Here is a 21,592-nt window from a genome sequence, read left to right as displayed (position 1 = left end):
TTGGAATCGACTTGATGGCAACAGGTTTGGTTTTGGTTTAGTTCACTCTATACCAGTCGCGCTCCTTGAAAACTCTACAGGGCAGTTCTACTCTGTCCTACAGGGTCACTATGAGTCAGAATCGACTCGATGGCACTGGGTTTGGTTTTTTGGTTATACCAGTCAAAAGAGGGCTTGAGCTTATTAAAAGGAGAATCTAATGATTAAAATATCACTGACGTCTGAGATTAAGGTCATAAATTGGAGTAGCACAAGCCTTCCCACCAAAACACCCCTAATAAGTGCCCCGATAGAAAATGAATGCATGTATCTGGGGGTCTGGGAGTAGAACCCAAAACTGCTACAGAAAGCATCAAATTTCTCCAAAGTATATTATTTTAAAATAATTGTGTTAATTCCTTTTCAACTCCATTAACATCTCACTGAGATTCACACTTGAGAAGAATATGTAATGTTTGTAGTATTTCTTCACAAAACCAGCTTTAAAACAAAGTACAGCTAGAGGGTCACAGCCTTCTGCTCAAAATAACCTCAGACCTTTATTAAGGAGCACATATTTTTTTACCTGAAGAAAAGCTAATTCTAGTAAGTGTCCAGGTTTAGTCAGCTATTCTCTCCAATAAACAACCATCCACCAAAGAATCAATTCTAATTTTATACACACATAAAAACACACACTAGTTGAGATGTTCTCTAAAAACTTTTAACCAGCATTTATTCCTTAAAATTTATTATATATTGTATTACAGAAGAATAATTGGTAACCATGTTATAGCCAACTCATTCTCAGCAACTAAGGACTAACTCTAGTATTAAATTACAAACATTAGCAAGGAAATCAACTGGAGATAGTTCATGCCTTGTTCTCACCTAATTATGAAAATTATCTAAAAAGGTTGTATGACATATTTCAAATTCTATATAGTTAGAAGTCATAACTATTCCTAACGATATATTTGAGCTTAAATTACCTTAAATTAAATATTCTGAATTTAAATTATCTTTATGGATTTTATAATTAAGCCATTCTTACAATATAGATGAAATCCTTTTTAAAAAATTAGATCTAATCTAAAATTTTAAGACCTGACTTTTAAAAAATAAAGTCATTAATTTTTGATCACCTTTTGATTGGATTGACATTTACATGTGAAGAGATATAGGTATTACTTTTGCATTTAAGTTTGTAAGGCTCTATCAAGGTAAATAAAAATTAACTAAAGGTTATTTTTAAGTTTTTAATTTAAATTAGTGAGTTTTTTAATCCCTTGATCTAGTTTTTGGTAAATGCTTTTTATTTCAAAATTATAGACTTCTATGTAATTATAAATGTAATTTTACTTAAGTTATTTAAAATGATGTAATTTAAACTCAAAGATACCAAGAACAGTTACTTTATCTTCTAATTAAACTACTTAAGACAATTATTTTTATATCACCTTAAGAAAAAAATTACAGGCCATGCACTATCCCCACTTTATTTCATTGTCAGTGTATTTTATCCCATATGAAAATTGATCCTTGTCTTATTTAAAAAATAAATATTGGTTATGACATCACATCCATTTTCTCTCTTCAGTAACATTTATAAAAATCTTCACAGTTAAGTGTAACCTATGCAGGAAATGTTGGTTAACAAGATTTTAAAGTACATTTTATGACTTAAGTTCTCAGAATCATTTAGACACCTATATTTATTTATTTTGAATAGATGTATTTTACTGCATCTTTAAAACACCACCCATATGTCTTGGGAATCATTTGGCCTCATTTCCATAGCTGGACAATTCTTACATCTTACTCATCAGCCTGTTGAGCTGTTCCTTTTTCAGAGACACAGATAACAACCAAAGATTTTCAGATACCCTTGTTTTTAACTGTCATGATAAGATGAATTAAAGCAGCTCAATTTGATACAAGTTCAACATCGTTTCCTTCAAGAATTAACACATCTTTCTGGGCTTGAGATACTGAACAAGCTACAGCTGGCCTCAACCGAACCCTGTGGATGTGTTTTCATCCAAGAAGTTTCAGGTTTCAATGAGACCCTTCTGAATAACAACCTGGATGGGGAAGAGAGCACACGCAGACCTCATCTGGTAACGGAAGCCCATCTTAAAACCCTAGATCATGTTCTGTACTTGAGTACAGATAGTGTGAACTGTAGCCAATTCCTTTCTATTTCCCCGCCATTTGTCAGTGTGAAGCCTCCTGTACTTTCCAAGGAGGCCAAGTTATACACTGATGTAAATGAAGTCCCTTTGCGAGGTTCCTCTGGGGCCCTTCACAGTAACTATGCGTCCCTTCAGAGTGATGTCGACACTTTCTGGGATGGCAACAGTCTGGGTGCTGAGAATGGTCTTCATTCTCGCAACAGATGCAGCAGAGAAAACATCTCTGAATTCATAGTTACCGAAAAATCTTCACAGTTAAGTGAAATACTAAATCAAGTACTTTTACAACAACAAAATCAATGCAACAAAATATCTAAATAGGAGAAATGTTTCATGTTTCTGCTGAAGTCCTAATCCTTTCTATCAATATGATATTCTAATACACAAAAATCAAGTAAAAAGGAAAATAAACAGTTATTAAGAGTTCTTTACGATGAGTTTTCATCTTTGTGAATTAAGCAAAAATTTAGTGGTTAATGACAGTCAATATAGCTTCTCCACAATTACATACACAAATTAAACAATGAATTATACTTCTCTCTTACGAAGCCAAGTTAACATCCTGGACTGAAAGAATTAAAAAAGGGGAAAAAAAAACAGACAGACATGCAACGTACTATATTAAGTGCTATGAAATCTGAATATAAAGTTGTAAAAGGAACTAATGGATAAGTTTTCTTTTGAGAAATTTTCAAATTATAGAATAATATAATCATATAAATGCTATAATTTATGATATATTTACATAATTTATAAATATTATAAATGCTCATGTTCCCACCAGATATACATATATACACAGATTTATTTCATTCCTTGTAACTATTACAAAGTACTGAATCATATATGCATACCACATTATATTTATTCATTACCCCACCAATTAACATTTAGATTGTAATTTTTCGCTATTTACAATGCTTTAACAAATATCCTTGATGATGTCTCTCTTCGTTCACATGTAAGACTGAACAAAGCAGGGTTTCTCAACCTTGGTACTATTAATATTTTGGGCTAGATAATTCTTTGTTATGGGGGACTGTCCAGTGCACTGCAGGATGTTAAGTAGCATTCCTGGCCTCTACCCACTAGATACCAATAATGCTCCCCTCTAGCTGTTACAACCAAAACTGTCTCCAACTGAAAAAAAAAAAAAAAACCCACTGCCATCAAGTCGATTAATAACTCTTAACGACTGCCCCATAAGGATTTCCAAAGAGCAGCTGGTGGATTCAGACTTCCAACCTTTTGATTAGCAGCCGAGCTTTTAACTACTGTGCCACCAAGGCTCCATAATGTCTCCAGACATTGCCAAGTGTCCCATGGGGGGCAAAATCACCCCAAATGAGAACCACTGCTCTAAGTATATATGAGAGTAGAAGTGCTAAGTTATACATACATTTTCAATTTTACTGGAGACTGCCCAAATGTTCTCCAAATAGCTGTATCAATTTATACTCCCATCAGCATATAATACTTCTGGTTTCCAAATATCATTGCCAAAACTTCATAATGTGTGATATTTTAAGTTTTTCCAATAAAATAAATCATTAATTTTCCAAAAGGAAACTGCCATTGGAACTATTAACTTTAAGAATAAGTTGAGGGTCCTGGACAAAGCAGGAGAAAAATGAAGAACAAAGCTCAAATTCCCAAAAAAACACCAGACTTAGTGGTCTGACAGAGACTAGAAGAATCTCCCTGGACACCCTGCTAACTCAGAACTGAAGCCACTCCCAAAGTTCACCTTTCAGCCAAAGATTAGACAGGTCTACAAAACAAACAAGAACACACATGAGGAACATGCTTTTTAATTCAATCAAGTATACGAGACCAGATGGGTAAGGAAGAGACAGGAAAACTAGATGAATGAACACGGAGAACTCAGGGTGGAAAGAGAAATGGGGAGAGTGCTGACACTGCGGGAATTGCAACGACTGTCACAAAACAATCTGTGTATAAATTTTTTAATGAAAAACTAAATCTGCACTGTAAACTTTCATCTAAACCACAATGAAATTAAAAGTAAAATTAAGTTGCATATATGTGCCACTTATAAAAAATTAAAATATAAAAGCCCTAAACTTAAATGGGGGGAGGTAACCTATATTACATTCCCTTCTCCTTATTTTACTTTGCCTTTTTCTGTCACACCCTTTTTTCTTGGTGTGATATATACAGCGGTGGTGGTGGTGGTATTGTTAGGTGTTGTCAAGTCAGTTCCAACTCACAGCGACCCTACATACAACACACCATCCTCATGATTGCTGCTATGCTTGAGCCCACTGTTGCAGCCACTCTGTCAATCCGTCTCATTGAGGGTCTTCCTCTTTTTCGCTGACCCTCCACTTTACCAAGCATGATGTCGTTCTCCAGAGACTGGTCCCTCCTGATAACAAGTCCAAAGTATGTGAGACAAAATCTCATCATCCTCACTTCTAAAGAACATTCTGGTTGTACTTCTTTCAAGACAGACGATTTGTTCTTTTGGCAGTCCATGATATATTCAATATTCTTCGCCAACACCATAACTCAAAGGCATCAATGCTTCCGTTTTCCTTATTCATTGTCCAGCTTTCACAAGAATAGGAGGTGACTGAAAACACTACGGCTTGGGTCAGGCACACCTTAGTCCTCAAGGTGACATCTTTGCCTTTTAACACTTTGAATAGACCTTTTGCAGCAGATTTGCCCAATGCAGCGCATCTTTTGATTTCTTGACTGCTACTTCCGTGGGTGTTGATTTTAGATCCAAGTAAAATGAAATCCTTCACAACTTCAATCTTTTCTTCCTTTATCATGATGTTGCTTATTGGTCCAGTTGTGAGGAATTTTTGTTTTCTTTATGTTAAGATGTAATCCATACTGAAAGCTGTAGTCTTTCTCTTCATCAGTTAAGTGCTTCAAATCCTCTTCACTTTCAGCAAGCAAGGCTGTATCATCTGCATAACACAGGCTGTTAATAAGTCTTCCTCCAAACCTGATGCCCCGGTCCTCTTCATATATTCCAGCTTATCGGATTAATACAGTATTAGTATACAGAATTAATTTTAACATTATAAAACTTATTTTTCCCAGAAGCTTAAACATTATGATCCTTAGTCTACATTTCTTAAATTTTTTCAAGTTTTATTGTGGTTAAATATATATAAAAAAAAGCTTGCCATGTTAACCATTTTTAAGTTTACAGCCCACTGACTAATTACATTCACCATGTTGGTTATCACCACCACCATCCATTTCCAAAAGTTCTGCATTACCCCAAAAATGAATTCAGTACCCCTTAAGTATAACTCACCAGTCCCCCATGCCAGCCCCTGGTAAACCCTAATAAACTTTTGTTTCTACGCATTTGCCTCTTTTAGACATTTTATATAAGTGGAATCATACAATATTCACTTTTTTTTCTCAGCATAAAATTTTTAAGTTTCATCCACGTATAGCACATAACAGAACTTTATTTCTCTTTATGGCCAAACATTAGTTCATTGTATGTACTACATTTTGTTCATCCATTTACCTGCTGATGGAGAGTTGGTTTTTTTTTTAATTTGGCTATTACAAATATGCTGCAATGAACATGGGTGTACTAGTACTGAGTTCCTGCTTTCAAGTCTTTTGGGAATGTACTTAGAAGTAGAAATGCTGGATTATATGGTAATTCTATGTTTAAATTTTTGAGGAACAGCCAACTGCTTTTCACAGCGGCTGTACCATTTTCTTAATAAACTCTTAAGATCACGCAGAATTTTAAAAAACTCACCTGAACTTCTCCAATTGATGGTTTCATTTACAGAAGTTTGATCATTTTTAAACTGGTGGTCTCTAAATATAAAAGAAACCACAGATAAACAACTGGACATCAGGGAAATGCAAATCAAAACTACAATGAGATACCGCTTCACATCCACTAAGGTGAACCTAATCAGAAGGCCAGGTCACAGTAAGTGATGACTAGTACGCGGAGAAAGTGGAACTCTCATACACTACAGGCAGGAATACACACGGGGCGGCTGCTTTGGAAACCAGTCTGGAGGCTCTTCACAAAGTTGAGAACAGTGTTACATATGATCCAGCAATTCCTCTGCTAAGTTTATACATAAGAGAAATAAAAACGTATGTCCACACAAAAACTTGGCACAAATGTTCATAGCAGCGTTATTCATAAGAGCCAAAAAGTGTAAACAAGCTAAACCACCATCAACCAATGAATAAATAAACAAGATGTGATATATCCATACAATGGAATATTATTCAGCCATAAAAAGGAATGAAGTATTGATAGATGCTACAAGATAAATGAACCTTGAAAACTTTTTGCTCCTAGTCACTTTTCTTAGGCATCTAGTGCTGCTATAACAGAAATACCACAAGTGGATGGTTTCAACAAACAGAAGTTTATTCTCACAGTCTAGTAGGCTAGAAGTTCAAATTCAGGGCATCAGCTCCATGAAAAGGGTTTCTCTCTGTCAGCTCTGGAGGAAGATCCTTGTCATCAATCATCCCCCGACCTAAGGGCTTCTCAGCATAGGAACCTTGGGTCCAAAGGAAAAACACTGCTCCCACCGCCACTTTCTTGGTAATATGAGGTTCCCCGTCTCTCTGCTCGATTCTCTATCTCGAAAGAGATTGGATTAAGACAATCTAATCTAGTAGACTGAGTCCTGTTTTATCAACATAACTACTGTGAATCCCATCTCATTAACATCACAGCAATAGGATTTACGACACATAGGAAAATCACGTTAGATGACAAAAAGGTGGACAATCACACAATACTGGGAATCATGGCCTAGCCAAATTGATACACATATTTTGGGGGGACATAATTCAATCCATAACATAACCTATGCTACTAACTCTATTTCCCCATTACCACCACCCATTCCACCCTCACATTCAGTCAGTCACCAATTTGTCAGTTCTACCTGCGTAACATTCTGCTTTCTTTTCCTTTTCAACTAATAAAGCCATTATTTCAAAACAGCACCATTTCCCTTTCTACAATTTCCCTTTCTACAATTTCTCTTCTTACTATAACACTATATTCCTAAACACAGGTCAAGAAATTCACATACTTTCCCATTCTCAAAACCCCTCAGTAGCTTCCCACTCTACAGAATAAAATCCCAACCCTCCACAACCTGACCTTCAAAGTCTACCATGAAGTACCTGCAACCTACCTACCTAAAGGCACCTCTTCATGTGTCATTCTTGAACCCTAAATGCTAGCCTCCCAGCAGCACTTGCCACTCCTTTAGCATACCGGAACTACCATGCCTGGGTGCTTTTTCTTAGATCTTTCTCCACTTAACTAAGTTCCTCATCCTTCCAAGACCTACACGCTCTTATTATTCTCAGTCAAAATATCACTTTCCTCAAATCTAAGGTGCTGTCAAATTGTGAGACGTTTGAAAATTTCAGATGTTAAATTGTAAAAAAAAATACATCTCAGATGCAGTGAAAATACAGTAAAATGGCTTCTTCGTCTAAATTCCCTCAATATAGTGTCTGTATTTCTATCTAACTTGTATTTTAGGCCTTGTATTTTGACTTAATGTCTACTGACCCCATTAGATTATAGGCTTTTTGCAGACAATAATTCTGTCCTGCTCATCTTTCCATGATATAGCAGAAATCCCACTAGAGTTTGAATAATACTAAGCCTGTTAAAAATGAAAAAGAAAAAAGCTACTAATAACACCTTATCTCATTTGTATTATCAGAAATAAATTAGAGAATATACATTAAAATTTGTAAAGTAGATCTTATTCAAATGCAGACTTTAGGTATTTTCAAAGATATACTTACTAAAATTCAGTATCATATTGCAAATCTGTCCCTCTTCAATATAAGAAGCTACATTAATGAATACAGGACATGCTCCTCAAGTTGCTATGAAATTACTACATTCCATAACACCTCAGCAGCATAGTAGTCACCTGGCTCCTGGAGAGCAAAGCACCTCTCCAGCGCTCTACAGAACCTACTGGATCACGATTAGCGTTTCCATGCCTGCGTCTAAACGGCAAGGTTTGTGACTTACTCCTCTTCCTAGCCCTAGGACAGTGATTCTCAAGATTAATTATCAGAATATCCAGGAAGGCATGTGCAATTTGAAAACAAAATAGCATTTTCCCAACTGCTTTGTTCTAAAGTTATATAATTGCGATATTTTATGTGTCAACTTGGCTGGGATGCAGTGTGCAGTTGTTTGCTCAAACACTAGTCTAGGCTTTGTTATGAAGTAGTTATATGTTTAAATCAGTCGGCCTTAAAGTAAAGCAGACTACCCTCCATAATGCGGGTAGGAGTCATCCAGGAAGCTGAAGGCCTTAAGAGCAAAAAGGGAACTTTCCCCTAGGGTACGCTTTGCCTCCAGACTAAACAGACATTTTTCTTGAACTCCCTCACTCTTCATCTTCACCTTCCTACCGCCTGACCTACAGATTTTGTACTCACCAGCCCCCAACAATGGAATGAGCCAATTCCTTATAATCAATCAAGCGAGATCTCTCTCTACGTGTCTGTGTGTATACATACATATATACACATACATAAATATACACATATGAGCCCTGGTAGCTAAGTGGTTAAGAGCTCAGGCTGCTAACCAAAAAGTCGGCCGTTTGAATCCACCAGCCACTCCTTGGAAACCCTATAAAAAAAAACAAAAAAATATAGGGCAGTTTTATTCTGTCCTATAGTGGGTTAGTAGGTTATAGTGGCACTATGACTTGCACTTGACTCGACAGCAATGGGTTATATATACATATATATGCACCTACACCTGTATCTATAATATATAAACACATACATATATAGATATCTCATCACTGGTTCTGTTTCTTCAGAGAATCCTAAAACAATTCATTTAATTTTGAAGATTCACACAACATAGAAAAAGGGTGTCATACTTTTACGTATAGAAGTGGGCCATGGGTTGAAAAGCCTGCCACTAAGAAGTACTTAGGTGAACCAAATGACTAAGACATGAAAAGAAAACACATTTGGGAGTTTACGTCCATCACTCTGCTACTGCATAGACTACTGTAATATCCTCTTACCTGGTCTCTTAGTTCTAGTATGGCAGCACTTTAAACACACCTTCCATACTACAGAATACATTTAAAACACAAAGCTAACCAGGCCACTCCACTATCCCTTCAACAGTTACCTATCAGTTTGAGAATAAAATAATCTGGCCTCTCCCTGGCTCTCCAGTCCCATTTTATGGCTCTATATGCCCCAAACTTGATGCTCCAGCAACAATGACCAATTAAAGTTTGTTGCACATACTTTAAGCTCTTTCAGGCTTTTAAACCTTTATTCATGCTTGTCCTTCTTCCAGGAATGTCTGTCTCCCTTCTACTTCTCTTTACCAACTCAGACCAATCCTTTGAAGCTCAGCTTAAGTTTTCTAACCTCCCGAAAGTCTTCCGCAAACTATATGACTAAACTAACTCCTTCTCCCTTCAGTTCCTACAAAAACATATGCCCATCTCTAACTCCTCCTGCATTTTATCAAAATTAAAATTATTCTGTTTAAAAAAAAAAAAAAAAAACTTCTTCTAGTAGACTGTGAGTACTTCAAAACCGAGAACCAAGTACTTTAACCTTTGCAGCTCATCTACCTAATATTGTACCACTCAGTAAAATTTTTTTTAATTATGCTTTAAGTGAAAGTTTACAGCTCAAGCTAGTTTCTTATACAAAAATTTATACACATTGTTATGTGACCCTAGTTGCTCTCCCTATAATGTGACACCACACTCCTCCTTTCCACCCCAGATTTCCTGTGTCCATTCAACCAGATCCTGTCCCTTTCTGCCTTCCCATCTTGCCTCTAGACAAGAGCTGCCCATTTAGTCTCATATGTCTACTTGAGCTAAGACGCACACTCTTCACAAGTATCATTTTATGTCTTATAGTCCAGCCTAGTCTTTGTATGGAGAGCTGGCTTTGGGAACGGTTTTAGTTTGGGGCTAACAGAGAGTCCGGGGGCTTTGTCTTCTGGGTTCCCTCCAGTCTCAGTCAGACCATTAAGTCTGGTCTCTTTACTAGAATTTGGGTTCTGTGCTCCACTTTTCTCCTGCTCCATCAGGGACTCTCTGTTGTATTCCCTGTCACAGTGGAGGCTGGTGGTAACCAGGTACTATCTAGTTCTTCTGGTATCAGGCTGATGCAGTCTCTGGTTTATATGGCCCTTCCTTTCTCTTTGGCTAATGTTTTCCTTCTGTTTTTGCTGTTCTTCATTCTCCTTTGCTCTGGGTGGGCTGGGACCAATTGATGCATCTTGTATGGCTGCTTGCTAGCTTTTAAGACCCCAGATGCCACTCAGGAAGGTGGGATGCAAACACTTTCTTAATAAACTTTGTTATGCCAATTGACCTAGATGTCCCCTGAAACCATGGTCCCCTCAGGAAATGTTTTAACTGAACTGAAATGCTGATCTTAATACTGGTTTTTAGGGAATTCTTTCTTTCCGTCATTAAAAAATAATAGAATTTCTTCTTAGCAAAGTCTTTTTAATAAGTAGGGCTACACAGATGCCCATATACTGATAAGTACGATACACAAGCAGCATAGTTTTCAGGCTAGTCAACTGTTTGCTTTCAGATCCGTTCCCCAAACTTACCTTGTGCTGCTCTGTATCTAAAGCCAACTACCTTTACCGGGCAAGCTTGCTCTCTGGCTTCCAAAATGATTTAGCAAATAAGGCGGTACTGATGGTGACTAGATGGCAGAAGACAGAGAAGCCAGAGTATTTATCCTCCTCTCTCCCTATCCTCTGTAGCATCATTGGCAGAAGCTTTGTCTCTTCCATGGCTCCTCTGTTTGGCTTCTTAGCAATTCATTACCCAGCCAATTAGAAACTGTATTAACTTTTCTCTACTGAAGGATCTACTGTGGTTATCGCTTCCTGGATGAACCAAGACTGATTCTATTGTTAAATATCATTTCCAAAAGAATCCATCACTTATGTACAACCAAACATCTCATGGGATTTGATTCATTGGTTGGGAGGGTTAGGGTCATGGTTTCATATGGCACCCCAGTTAATTAGCCTGCTTCTTGTTCTACCTCCTAGTTCATTGTACAGTGCCTGGGTCCTTAAAAGCTTGCAGGTGGCCATCCAACACATAACAATTGGTCTCTTTTTGCCTGGAGCAACAGAGGAAGAAGTAGAGTTAGAACAGAAGGAGGATACGGAATGTGAGGCTAATCGCCTCCACAAACAACTGCCTTCTTTGCTATGATACCATAAAAACTGGATGGTGGCCAGCTACTATTACTGAACATTTTGGTCAAAGATTCCACAGACAAATCCTGATCAAAATGGGAAAAATGTAGAACAGAATTTCAAATTCTCATGGAATCCAGACTTTCTGGAGCAAATGAGGCTAGATAAGCCCCCAAAACTATTACCCTAAGATAATCTTTAAACCTCAAACCAAAAATATCCCCTGAAGTCTTCTTAAAGCCAAACTAGAATTTAGCTTAACTACTGAAGGCTGTCTGCCTCAAGCCTTATGCTCTTTTAAAATCTGTCTATATGGGGTTAAACTGACAACAGCAGCTCAAAAGATGAGATAGGAACCTTAGGGGGAAGTGAGTATGTTAATGGGGGAGCAACAAGTCAGAAGAGGAGAGTGAGAACGTTCGCACAACTCAAGGAATGTAATCAATGTCACTAAAATGTACATGTACGAACTTGAATTGGTGTATGTTTTCACTGTGAATACTCTCAACAACAAAATGTTAAAGAAAAAAATGTGTCAATAGTGTAATACCTCAGCATAGCAGAGCATGAAAACTTTCAATCTTGAAGCTTATTACATAAAAAGGATATTATCTTGAACACAGACACATGGACAGAGAGAGAAAAACAGATAAATTCATGAATTAAATTTTTAAAAGTAAAAATTTAAAAATCTAACATTTTATTCATACCAAAGCGTTCCTCACTGGGATGAAGTCTTTACTCAGCTGTAATGTTTGCCTGAATTAAGTCAATCATTTATGATAAAAATGTCACTTTTTTGAAACTTATTTAAAATCTGGAAGGATCACAGGATTTGGAGTCACTATAGGCCAAGACATCTGTTGGGAGGGAAAAAAAATATTAAAGACCTCCTGTCAGTTATTTATCATTCAAATCCACAAAAACTCTGTCCTTTTTGAAGACAAATTCAACTAGGCTATTCAGTCAAAAGATATTAACTTTATCCATTAATCTTAAGTTCACAAATTTTCATTAAAGATCATAAATATCAAAGTTGAAAAAAATTTACCTTAAACCATAAGGAATAAGGGCACGATCTGTAAACTGTTCAGTGTTAACAACTGATTGTTAGAACACTTCTCGATTTCACTTCCACGTGATCACAATACGACTTTCCTTTAACAGAGCTCATCTAATAAAATAACTATAATCATTCACCATCCATAAAATATTTCAGAAAATGAAATAGTTCCAGGGCAGAAAGAACATCTATTATTTGTTTTCATGTTGTAAATAAATATATTTCTTAATCTCTGGTTTGTTCTAGATCTCCACAGAAACATATTATTAAATGACGACCCCTAACTAAAGCAAAAGATCAACTAAGATCCCCAACCTCAGAAGAACGAGACACATAAAGAAACCCAACCTCAGAAGAACGAGACACATAAAGAAACAGAGGCCTGACAGGTAGCAGCAAAAAGCACTTGCTGAGCAACTACTCCGTGCCAGGCATTTTACGTAAATCACCTCATTTTACTTAAAACCCCATGAGGCAATCTCACAGCGAGGAAATGGAAACTCAAAAAGGTTCCATAATTTTTCTAAGTTACCTAACCAGTAAGCAATGGAAGTAGCATTTGAGTTCAGGTCTGTATGGCTCAAATCGACTCGATGGCACTGGGTTTTGGTTCTGTATGGCTCCACAGTCTGATTCTATTATCTATTCTCTCTTGCTTTCTTTTGGACAATCTGCCCTTTGAGGGATTTCAAGCTAAAAATGAACCAAAGGAATTATTAGAAAAAAAAAAAAAAAAGACAAATGGTATGACAATCTCATTTTTATTTAATATTATCAAATTTTTACACATTTTTTACATAATCTTTACATAAATTTAAAGAGAGCTCTACCAAGTATTCACGATGCCTCAAGTTCTGTATATAGACAAGACTACAAGAAAGACCTATCTCAAAAAGTTCAAAGTAATCACTAATTAACACACATTTCTCACTGATACAAAGACCCTAGCAATAAGATCAACATCTCCGAGCTACCATCCTGCCTCCTCTCTTCATTTTGTACATGACTTATTCATATGCTGATAAAACCATCTGTTAGGTCAATTCTAGTTCCTCCTAGTTATTGATTAATGTCTGAAAACAGAGTGAAATGCTAAGTTATTAGCCTAGCCGCTTTGTGCAAACTTTGACATTTGCTTTCTACTGACAATGTAGTCACCAATATCCTCTAGACTACTCTCTTTTTCTGTAATGCCCCACGGCAAGGAATAGATTTTACATCACAACTCAGCACACATATACATGTTATATAACAAACAAAAAATTTTGCGAATGCCACATTTCACTTAAGGAGCCCTGGTGGTGCAATTATAAGCGCTTGGCTGCTAACTGAATAGCTGGCAGTTTTGAACCCGCCAGCTGCTCCACAGGAGAAAAGACCTGGAGATCTGTTCCTGTAAATATTACAGCCTAGAAAACCTTATCCGGCAGTTCTTCTTTGTCCTAGAGGGTCATTATGTGTCAGAATCAACTAGACGGCACACAACAATAACATGCACAACGCAAGACCCGACATGGCACAACAGTTTACACTCAGCTGGTAAGTGAAAAGTTGGCACTTCCAATCCACTCAGCAGCACTGTGGCAAAAAAAAAAAAAAAACCCTGTCTATCTGCTTCTGTAAAGATTACATCCAAGAAAACCCTATGGAGCAGTTCTACTCTCTAAAGCATGGGGTCACTATGAGTTCAAGTCAACTCAACAGCACAAGACAACAACAACATGCACAATGCCCTTGACATTTTTCGATTTCTTTAATGCTGGTAAACCCAAAAAACCCATTGGGTCAAGCTGATTCCAACTCGTAGTGACCCTATAGGACACAGCAGAACTGCCCCATAGGGTATCCAAAGCTGTAAATCTTTACCAAGCAGACTGCTACATCTTTCTCTCACAGAGTGGATGGTGACTTCAAATCACCAACCTTTTGGTTAGCCTCTGAGTGCTTAATCACTGTGCCACCAGGGCTCCTTTTTAATGCCAGAAGCAACCTACTGAACTCGCCTCATCACCGAGTAATGTGCAATTGGAAGAACACTGCTCTAGACCCCAACACTATTAAGAGAGTACTGATGTGGCCTGCCACCTTTTCCTTCCTCTTTCTCTCAAAAGTGAAGGGAGGAAAAGTTAATGAGAGACAGAAAGGAAGGGAGAAAAAAAGAAAAGGTGTTCTCCATCGCATCTGGAAAGCTAGTTTATGAACTCTCCCTGTCCCAAAGATCTACCTCCCTGGAGCTGGCCACCAGTCCAGGAACACAAGAATCCTGACATCCCCATACAATGCTTCCCCTCCTCCTTCCCTTTAATTTCTCCTCTCATCCACCATCATGCCCCAAAAGTTTTCCTAATGTATTATGGTTTCTGAGGATTATTTTTCTTAATGTGTTTATTCTTAATTGATTTTGTAATGATATTTCGTAAATAAAAACAAAGGAAGTGAAAATAGAATAATGAATCATCATATACACGACTCAGACTCATCAAATTACTAAATTGGTTATACTTTTTCATCTGTCCAGATCTCCTGTCATTTCACCTTTACGTACTACCTGTTGCCATCATGTTGATTCTGACTCACAGCAACCCTATAGGACAGACTAGAACTGCCCCATACAATTTCCAAGGAATCCCTTATGGATTCGAACTGCCGAATTTACGTACTGAGTACGTATAAAAACTGTAGATTCTTTCTTACATAACCACAATGTCATTATCACATCTAAAAAAATTAACAATAATTCCTTAGGTAGTACCAAATATTGGAATTTTCAAAATATTATCAACTTAATTATAAAGGAGCTTTGTTTTCACTGAGCCTGTCTTCTGGCAGTGATTTCTGAGTAATTTATGTAAAATGTTTTATAAAAGATAATTACTATTCAAGACAAAAAACTACATTTCAAGTGAAAGCTTTCCACCGACTTCTATGCTACTTATACACATTGCTAAGTCATTAGAGGACAGAAGACTTTGTTTTCCACTAAAAATCTAGAATGTTATTTAGTATCTCATAAACAGAATGTTTTCTCAGTAAAGCACCAAAAAAGTAACCTAGTAAAACCTGCCAACATCATTATTTGTTTTATGTAAGCAACCGTGACTCAATAGAAAAGACTATTTATTTAGTGTTATTTTGAAAAATGGACAAGAATGGACTAAAGACACTACATAGTTTTTGCTCACCCTATCAGTTTTCTTTACAGTGTTGTAGAGCGTGAAGATACAATTATATCAAAAAATCCCTCTGGTTTTGCAAAAAAGCCAAACTAGAGCACTGAAGAGATACTATAGTAGTAATTTCCATTCCTATGAGGATTGACTTTGATTCACACAGAGTTTGATATGATAAAATAACACTCATTTTCAAAATACAAAAGATTAGAAGAAATAAAAGACAAAACAGGGCCTCACTCAAATTTTGCATCTATAATTTTCACATGCAACTACCAGTTGAGAAATTACCAGTCTTTGGCATATAAACAACCAAAGCTCAAAATATGAAATACAAAATCAAAGGTGTACAAGAAACAATGTCTACATGAGTTTCATATAGTATCTTTTCTAACCTATGTATTGTTACTAATGCAAAATATATATCAAAACTTAGGAAGTGTAACCTTAATGTTCTTCAAAGTTTGCGATGACAAGGGATTGATTGCCTACAGGATCAAAAGCAGCCTGCATGAAGACCAACATCACGTGATCTAACTTCACAAAAATTTGCTGTTGTGTCAATTTCTGCAACACATGAGTGGCTAAAGTGAATCAAGAAGATTAAAGCATTTAAAATGTTTAATACGAGACATTTGTGTGCGTGTTCAGATGAAGTTGTGGCACTATTTCTACACCAATCATTTTTTTAAGTATTTGATTTGAGATCCTAGAACTTCTTCAAAGACAAAAAACGCTTGATTTGTTTTTAGCAGTGTCTCTGTAACCTGAATAAACTTAAAAGCTACAAATGTAACATATTCCTCTAACCAACACTCTAAAAATGATGTCAAGTTCCAAAAATAAGAACTTCTGAATTGTCTTCATTATATCATTTTTTAATTTTACTATGATAATAAGAAGTGTGGTTTAAAAATGCAATCAACTAAAATATTCTACATAGTTATCACCACTCCATGAGACAAAACGTCTAAATGTGGAATAAAACTAGAAAATAATTTAGAGGGTGTACAAGTAATTCCCCACCATAAAACATTCTTTTTCATGTCCAGACTATCAACAACAAAAAACAGAGAATTAAAAATCTAGGTCTCTGTAATATCGTATAGAAATTAGTATTCTCAATTCAAATAGCAATAATTAGAGTATGCCGACAGTACTTATTCTAAATTATTGGAAACCAATGAATTCATTTAGTTTCTGAAAACTGAACTGTAAAGTTTTAAGTACATACCTTATAATCATCTTCTGGACTGAATTCCTAAAAATTCAGGCTCACTCTAAATTAACTAGGATCATGAACCTCACCCTCAGGACACATATCAACAGAGGGAGAGAGAGAGAGAAGCTGGCAATCTCTTAAACTTTCTGAAGGAAGTCACTAATTTTCATCGTTCGTTCTCACAACCCGCCTCCTCCTAAGTGCCGAGAACGTGAAGCGACTGACCTTGTGAGTGACGTACACAGCTGAATTTATGTAAAATTAACCCCTAGAGCAGCAGGTGAAGCCACAGTCCCATAATTTCTTGCCTTTGAATAGTTTATCACTACAATCAGTGTCCTTGACTCTTCAACATCAAAAGTATAATCAATTCTTTTACATCATTTGTACAATAAACACTTCAAATTCCTTGTCGGATTCAAGTCACTCTTCTATTTCAGCTGTCAGTAACAGTAATAACAATAAAGAGTTATCATTTATCAGATCCGACTTCTGAGTATGGGTTGATGAAAACCATATGGATCACAAGAACCTGATCTGAAACCAATCACTGGGATGGTGCAGGGCCCCGCCATGTTTTATTCCACTGCACGTGCATCGCTATGAGTTGGGTGCCGGCCCCACAGCAGCTAACGACAACAACTAAGAGCCGTGGACTGTACTCTGTGCTTTTTACAAACATAACTCGGTTCTCCACAATCTACCTGCGAGGCAGTCATAGCCCTATTTCACAGATGAGAAAACTAAATATCAGAAAGATTAAGTCACTTGAACAAGACTGCACTGCTACGTAGGAGAGCCAGTTTCTAACCCAGGTCCATCTAGCTTCTTAAAAACACATCTCCCACTACAAAAAAAAAACCTGTTGACATCGAAGTCGATTCCAACTCTTAGTGACCCTGCAGAAGAGAAGAGAACTGCCCAACAGGGTTCCCCAGGAGCAGCTGGTGGATTCAAACTGCCAACCTCTTGGTTAGCAGCCAAGCTCTTAACCACATCTCCCACTACTGTAGATTTATTTCTTTTTTTAGAAATCTTTATTTGGGAATAGGAATGACAGTAAGACAATTTCCAGAAGTTATTTTTGCAAATTATGAGTAAACAATTTTCTCCAAATTTTCCTTGATTTTCCTGTTAATATTTCAAATATGAGTATTTTAAAAACTGCATAATTAATATAGTAAGACTTAAAAACATGCATTAATCACCATGAAAGGTTTGCTACAATAACACCGAAGATTCTAAACAGCACAGATACACAAGTTGGAGTAACGTACTGGAAAAAAGTATTTACTACCAAAAAGTATCTCCGTTTAAACCAAAAACCAAACCTGTTGCTGTCAAGTAGATTCCGACTCACAGTAACCTTTAGGACAGAACAGGCCTGGCCCACAGTATTTCCAAAGAGTGGCTGGTGAGTTGTAACTGCTAATCTTTTGGTTAGCAGGCAAGCTCTTAAACAATGTGCTACCGGCACTCCTGTCAATTTACCTAATGTAAACAGAAAAATTTTCTAATAAAACAATTCTGTAAAGCTCAGGATTCCTTAGTTACATTATAATCCATTATTTAGAAACACTAAAACCAATCAGAAAAAATATCTATACACTTATTTTCTTTATAATTAAGAGATAATTATGTCTGAAAATGTCATTATTTCACCCTTACTCTTCAAATATATTTTCATCAGTTACAGAACTTATAAGCTGGCATTTTTTTTCCAGCACATCGAGATATCTTTCCAATGTCTTTCATCTTCAATTTTTGCTACTGAGCTGTCAGTATAACTGCCACAACTACTCTGAAGGTGATCTGTCTTCTGTTCTCTAGCAACTTTTAAGATGTTCTATTTGCTGCCTGTGTTCTCCATTTTACTATTATGTGTCAAGATGTGGGAGTCCCTGGGTGGTGTCAACAGTTAACACACTCAGCTACTAACTGAAAGGTTGGCAGTTTGAGTCCACCCAGGGACACCTTGGAAGGAAAGCCTGATAACTTCTAGAAAAGCAGCCACTGAAAACCCAATGAAGCACAGCTCTACTCTGACACACACACGGGGCCAACACGAGTCAGAGCCAACTCAGTGGCAACCGGGTGGTGGGGTCTAGACGTGGATTAACTACCAGCTGTTCTTCTTGCGCAGCCCTGGTGGCACAGTGGTTAAGAGTTCATCTGCTATCTTAGTCATCTAGTGCTGCCGTAACAGAAACATCACAAGTGGATGGCTTTAACAAAAAGAAATTTATTTCCTCACGGTAAAGTGGCAAAAAGTCCAAATTCGGGGTATCAGCTCCAGCTTTCTCTCTCTGTTGGCTCTGGAGAAAGGTCCTTCTCATCAATCTTCCCCTGGACTAAGAGCTTATCTGCACAGGAACCCTGGGTCCAAAGGATCCACTCTGCTCCCGACATCGCTTTCTTGGTGGTATGACGTCCCAGAAAGGGGCTGCAGTGGTCTCGCTGTCCCCTTTCGAGTGGTCCTGCGTATCACACAAAACCACGAGTTTTCTCTTCTTCAGTCAACTGATCACAAGGAACTCCCCATGAGGCCGCAGGTGCAGACTGGGAGACGGAAGCTAATGTGACGGGAGTGGAGACCGTGGGCATTTGGGCTACTTCCTCGTGCATCTTACTTGGGCTTTTTCAGGTCCTGCTTGGGCCTAATCTTGTATAGACCAATTCCATTCAATGATGGAATGAATGCTGCTGTGCACATCCAACTTTAGGACTGTGAGTCATACGACACCCAGTTCATGGTGGGCAGCTCAGGCCACGTGGTGACTTGGTGTCCCAGGGTTAAGCACTCAGGCTCTGCTAAGGCTCCGTAACAAGCCAAAAGCTGGTTTTCAAAAGGAAAATAGTCATTTGCAGAGGATAGCAGAGCTCTGCTCCCAAATCCTTAGGGTCTGCAGCGTGATCCACCAACGGGGGCCTGCCGAAGACCCCAAACAGCACCCTCCATCTGCCGCTGACACCTCGAGCACCACTGGGTCTGACGGGTCATGTGGCTCAAGGGGCAGAGCAGCCTGCACAGCAGCCTGAACCTGTCGCACCTGCAGAGCCTTCTCTTGTTCGGACCCCACTCAAAACTAGCAGCTTTTCCAGTCATGTGGTTAACAGGCCAGAATAGCATACCCAAACGAGGAATATGATGCCTCCAAAATCCAAAGAGGCCCACTAAGCATTGGGCCTCCTTTTCAGCTGTGGGAGCAGCCAGATGCAAACACTTATTCTTCATTTTAGAAGGAATATCTAGACATGCCCCACACCACTGGACCCCCAGACATTTCACTGAGATGGCAGATGTCTGAATTTTTGTGGGATTAATTCCCCACCCTCTAGCATGCAAATGTTTTACCAATAAGTCCAGTCATTGACACTTCTTCCTTACTACGTCCAATCAGCATAACATCATCAATGTACTGGACCAGTGTGACACCTTGCAGAAAGGAAAAGCCATCAACGTCCCTGGAGATTAAATTATAACACAGGGCTGGAGGGCTGATATAGCCTTGTGGTAGGCGACTTAAGGTGTATTGCTGGCCTTGCCAGCTGAAGGCAAACTGCTTCTGATGGTCCTTCGAAACAGGTATGGAAAAAAAGGCATTAGCCAGATCAACAGCTGCATACCAGGTATGAGATACATGAATTTGCTCAAGCAATGAAACTACATCTGGAACAGCAGCTGCAACTGGAGTCACAACCTGTTTAAGTTTCCAATAATCTACTGTCATTCTCCAAGATCCATCTGTTTTTGGCAAAGGCCAAATAGGAGAGCCGAATGGGAATGTGGTGGGAATTACCACCTCTGAATCCTCTGAGTTCTTGATGGTGGCAGTAATCTCTGCAATCCCTCCAGGAATGCAGTATTGCCTTTGGTTTACTATTTCCCTAGGTACAGACAGTTCTAATGGGTGCCACTTGGCTTTTCCTTAATACCCTCACTCCATTTGTCAGGGATTCAATGTGGGGGTTCTACCAGTTGCTGAGTGTATCTATTCCAATTTTGATTCCAGAACTCGGGAAATCATTACAGGATGGGTTCAGGGACCCAATGGACCTACTGTGAGACAGACATGAGCCAAGACTCCATTAATAACCTGACCTCCATATGTCTCCCTTCCCGACTAGTGGGCCGCAGCGGCGTTTTGCGTCTCCTGGGGTTAGTGTCAATTCAGAATCAATATCCAGTAATCCCTGAAAAGTCTGATAATTTCCCTTTCCCCAATGAACAGTCACTCTTGTAAAAGGCTGTAGATCCCTTTGGGGAAGGCCAGGAGAGAGACGAAGACTATAAATTTTTGGCAGTGTGTTGGTGTCCTTTCTCAAGAGGACCCAGCCTCTCCTTCATTCAAGGGGTTGTGGGTCTGTAAACTTGCTCAAGTCTGGGAATGGACTGAGGGACCCTGGCTCCCTATTCTGACAATTCAAGTTAGACTGCTGTTCACCTGACTTAGAAATCATTTGTTTCTGCACATGAATACTGAGTAGGTCAAGTAAATATTTAGTAGATTTCCTATTTCACTCTTAGGGACGCCATGACTAAGTAGCCAACAGCTTAAGTCCATACAAGTCAGACTATTCTGATTACTGTTTTGACTCAGCTGTCCATTGTTGTAACCACGCCCACCTTGTCTTTGTGGATTGAGTGCAGCCACTTGGCCCCTCCTACCACAGGGTCCGATCAGCCCCATTGTAGTTAGGCGTCTTAATTCAGTTAGG

At 38.1% G+C, this 21,592-nt stretch overlaps 1 long non-coding RNA gene across 1 annotated transcript in view; it reads right to left on the bottom strand.

The window, feature by feature from the left end:
- Positions 1-3,678: 3,678 nt before the first annotated feature.
- Positions 3,679-21,592, bottom strand: part of LOC126068225 (uncharacterized) — a 30,736-nt gene continuing 12,822 nt past the window's right edge. The window contains exons 2-3 of the long non-coding RNA XR_007515583.1: positions 5,938-5,999; positions 3,679-5,185 (exon numbers count right to left, since the gene is read on the bottom strand). This is a non-coding gene — a long non-coding RNA (uncharacterized LOC126068225). The remainder of the gene's footprint in view (positions 5,186-5,937; positions 6,000-21,592) is intronic.

The sequence above is a fragment of the Elephas maximus genome, chromosome 27 (assembly GCF_024166365.1).
Source record: "Elephas maximus indicus isolate mEleMax1 chromosome 27, mEleMax1 primary haplotype, whole genome shotgun sequence".
Classification (NCBI taxonomy): Eukaryota; Metazoa; Chordata; class Mammalia; order Proboscidea; family Elephantidae; genus Elephas; species Elephas maximus.
The sequence above is the reverse complement of the archived record's forward strand: the minus strand, read 5'-3'. Positions and strand labels throughout refer to the sequence as shown.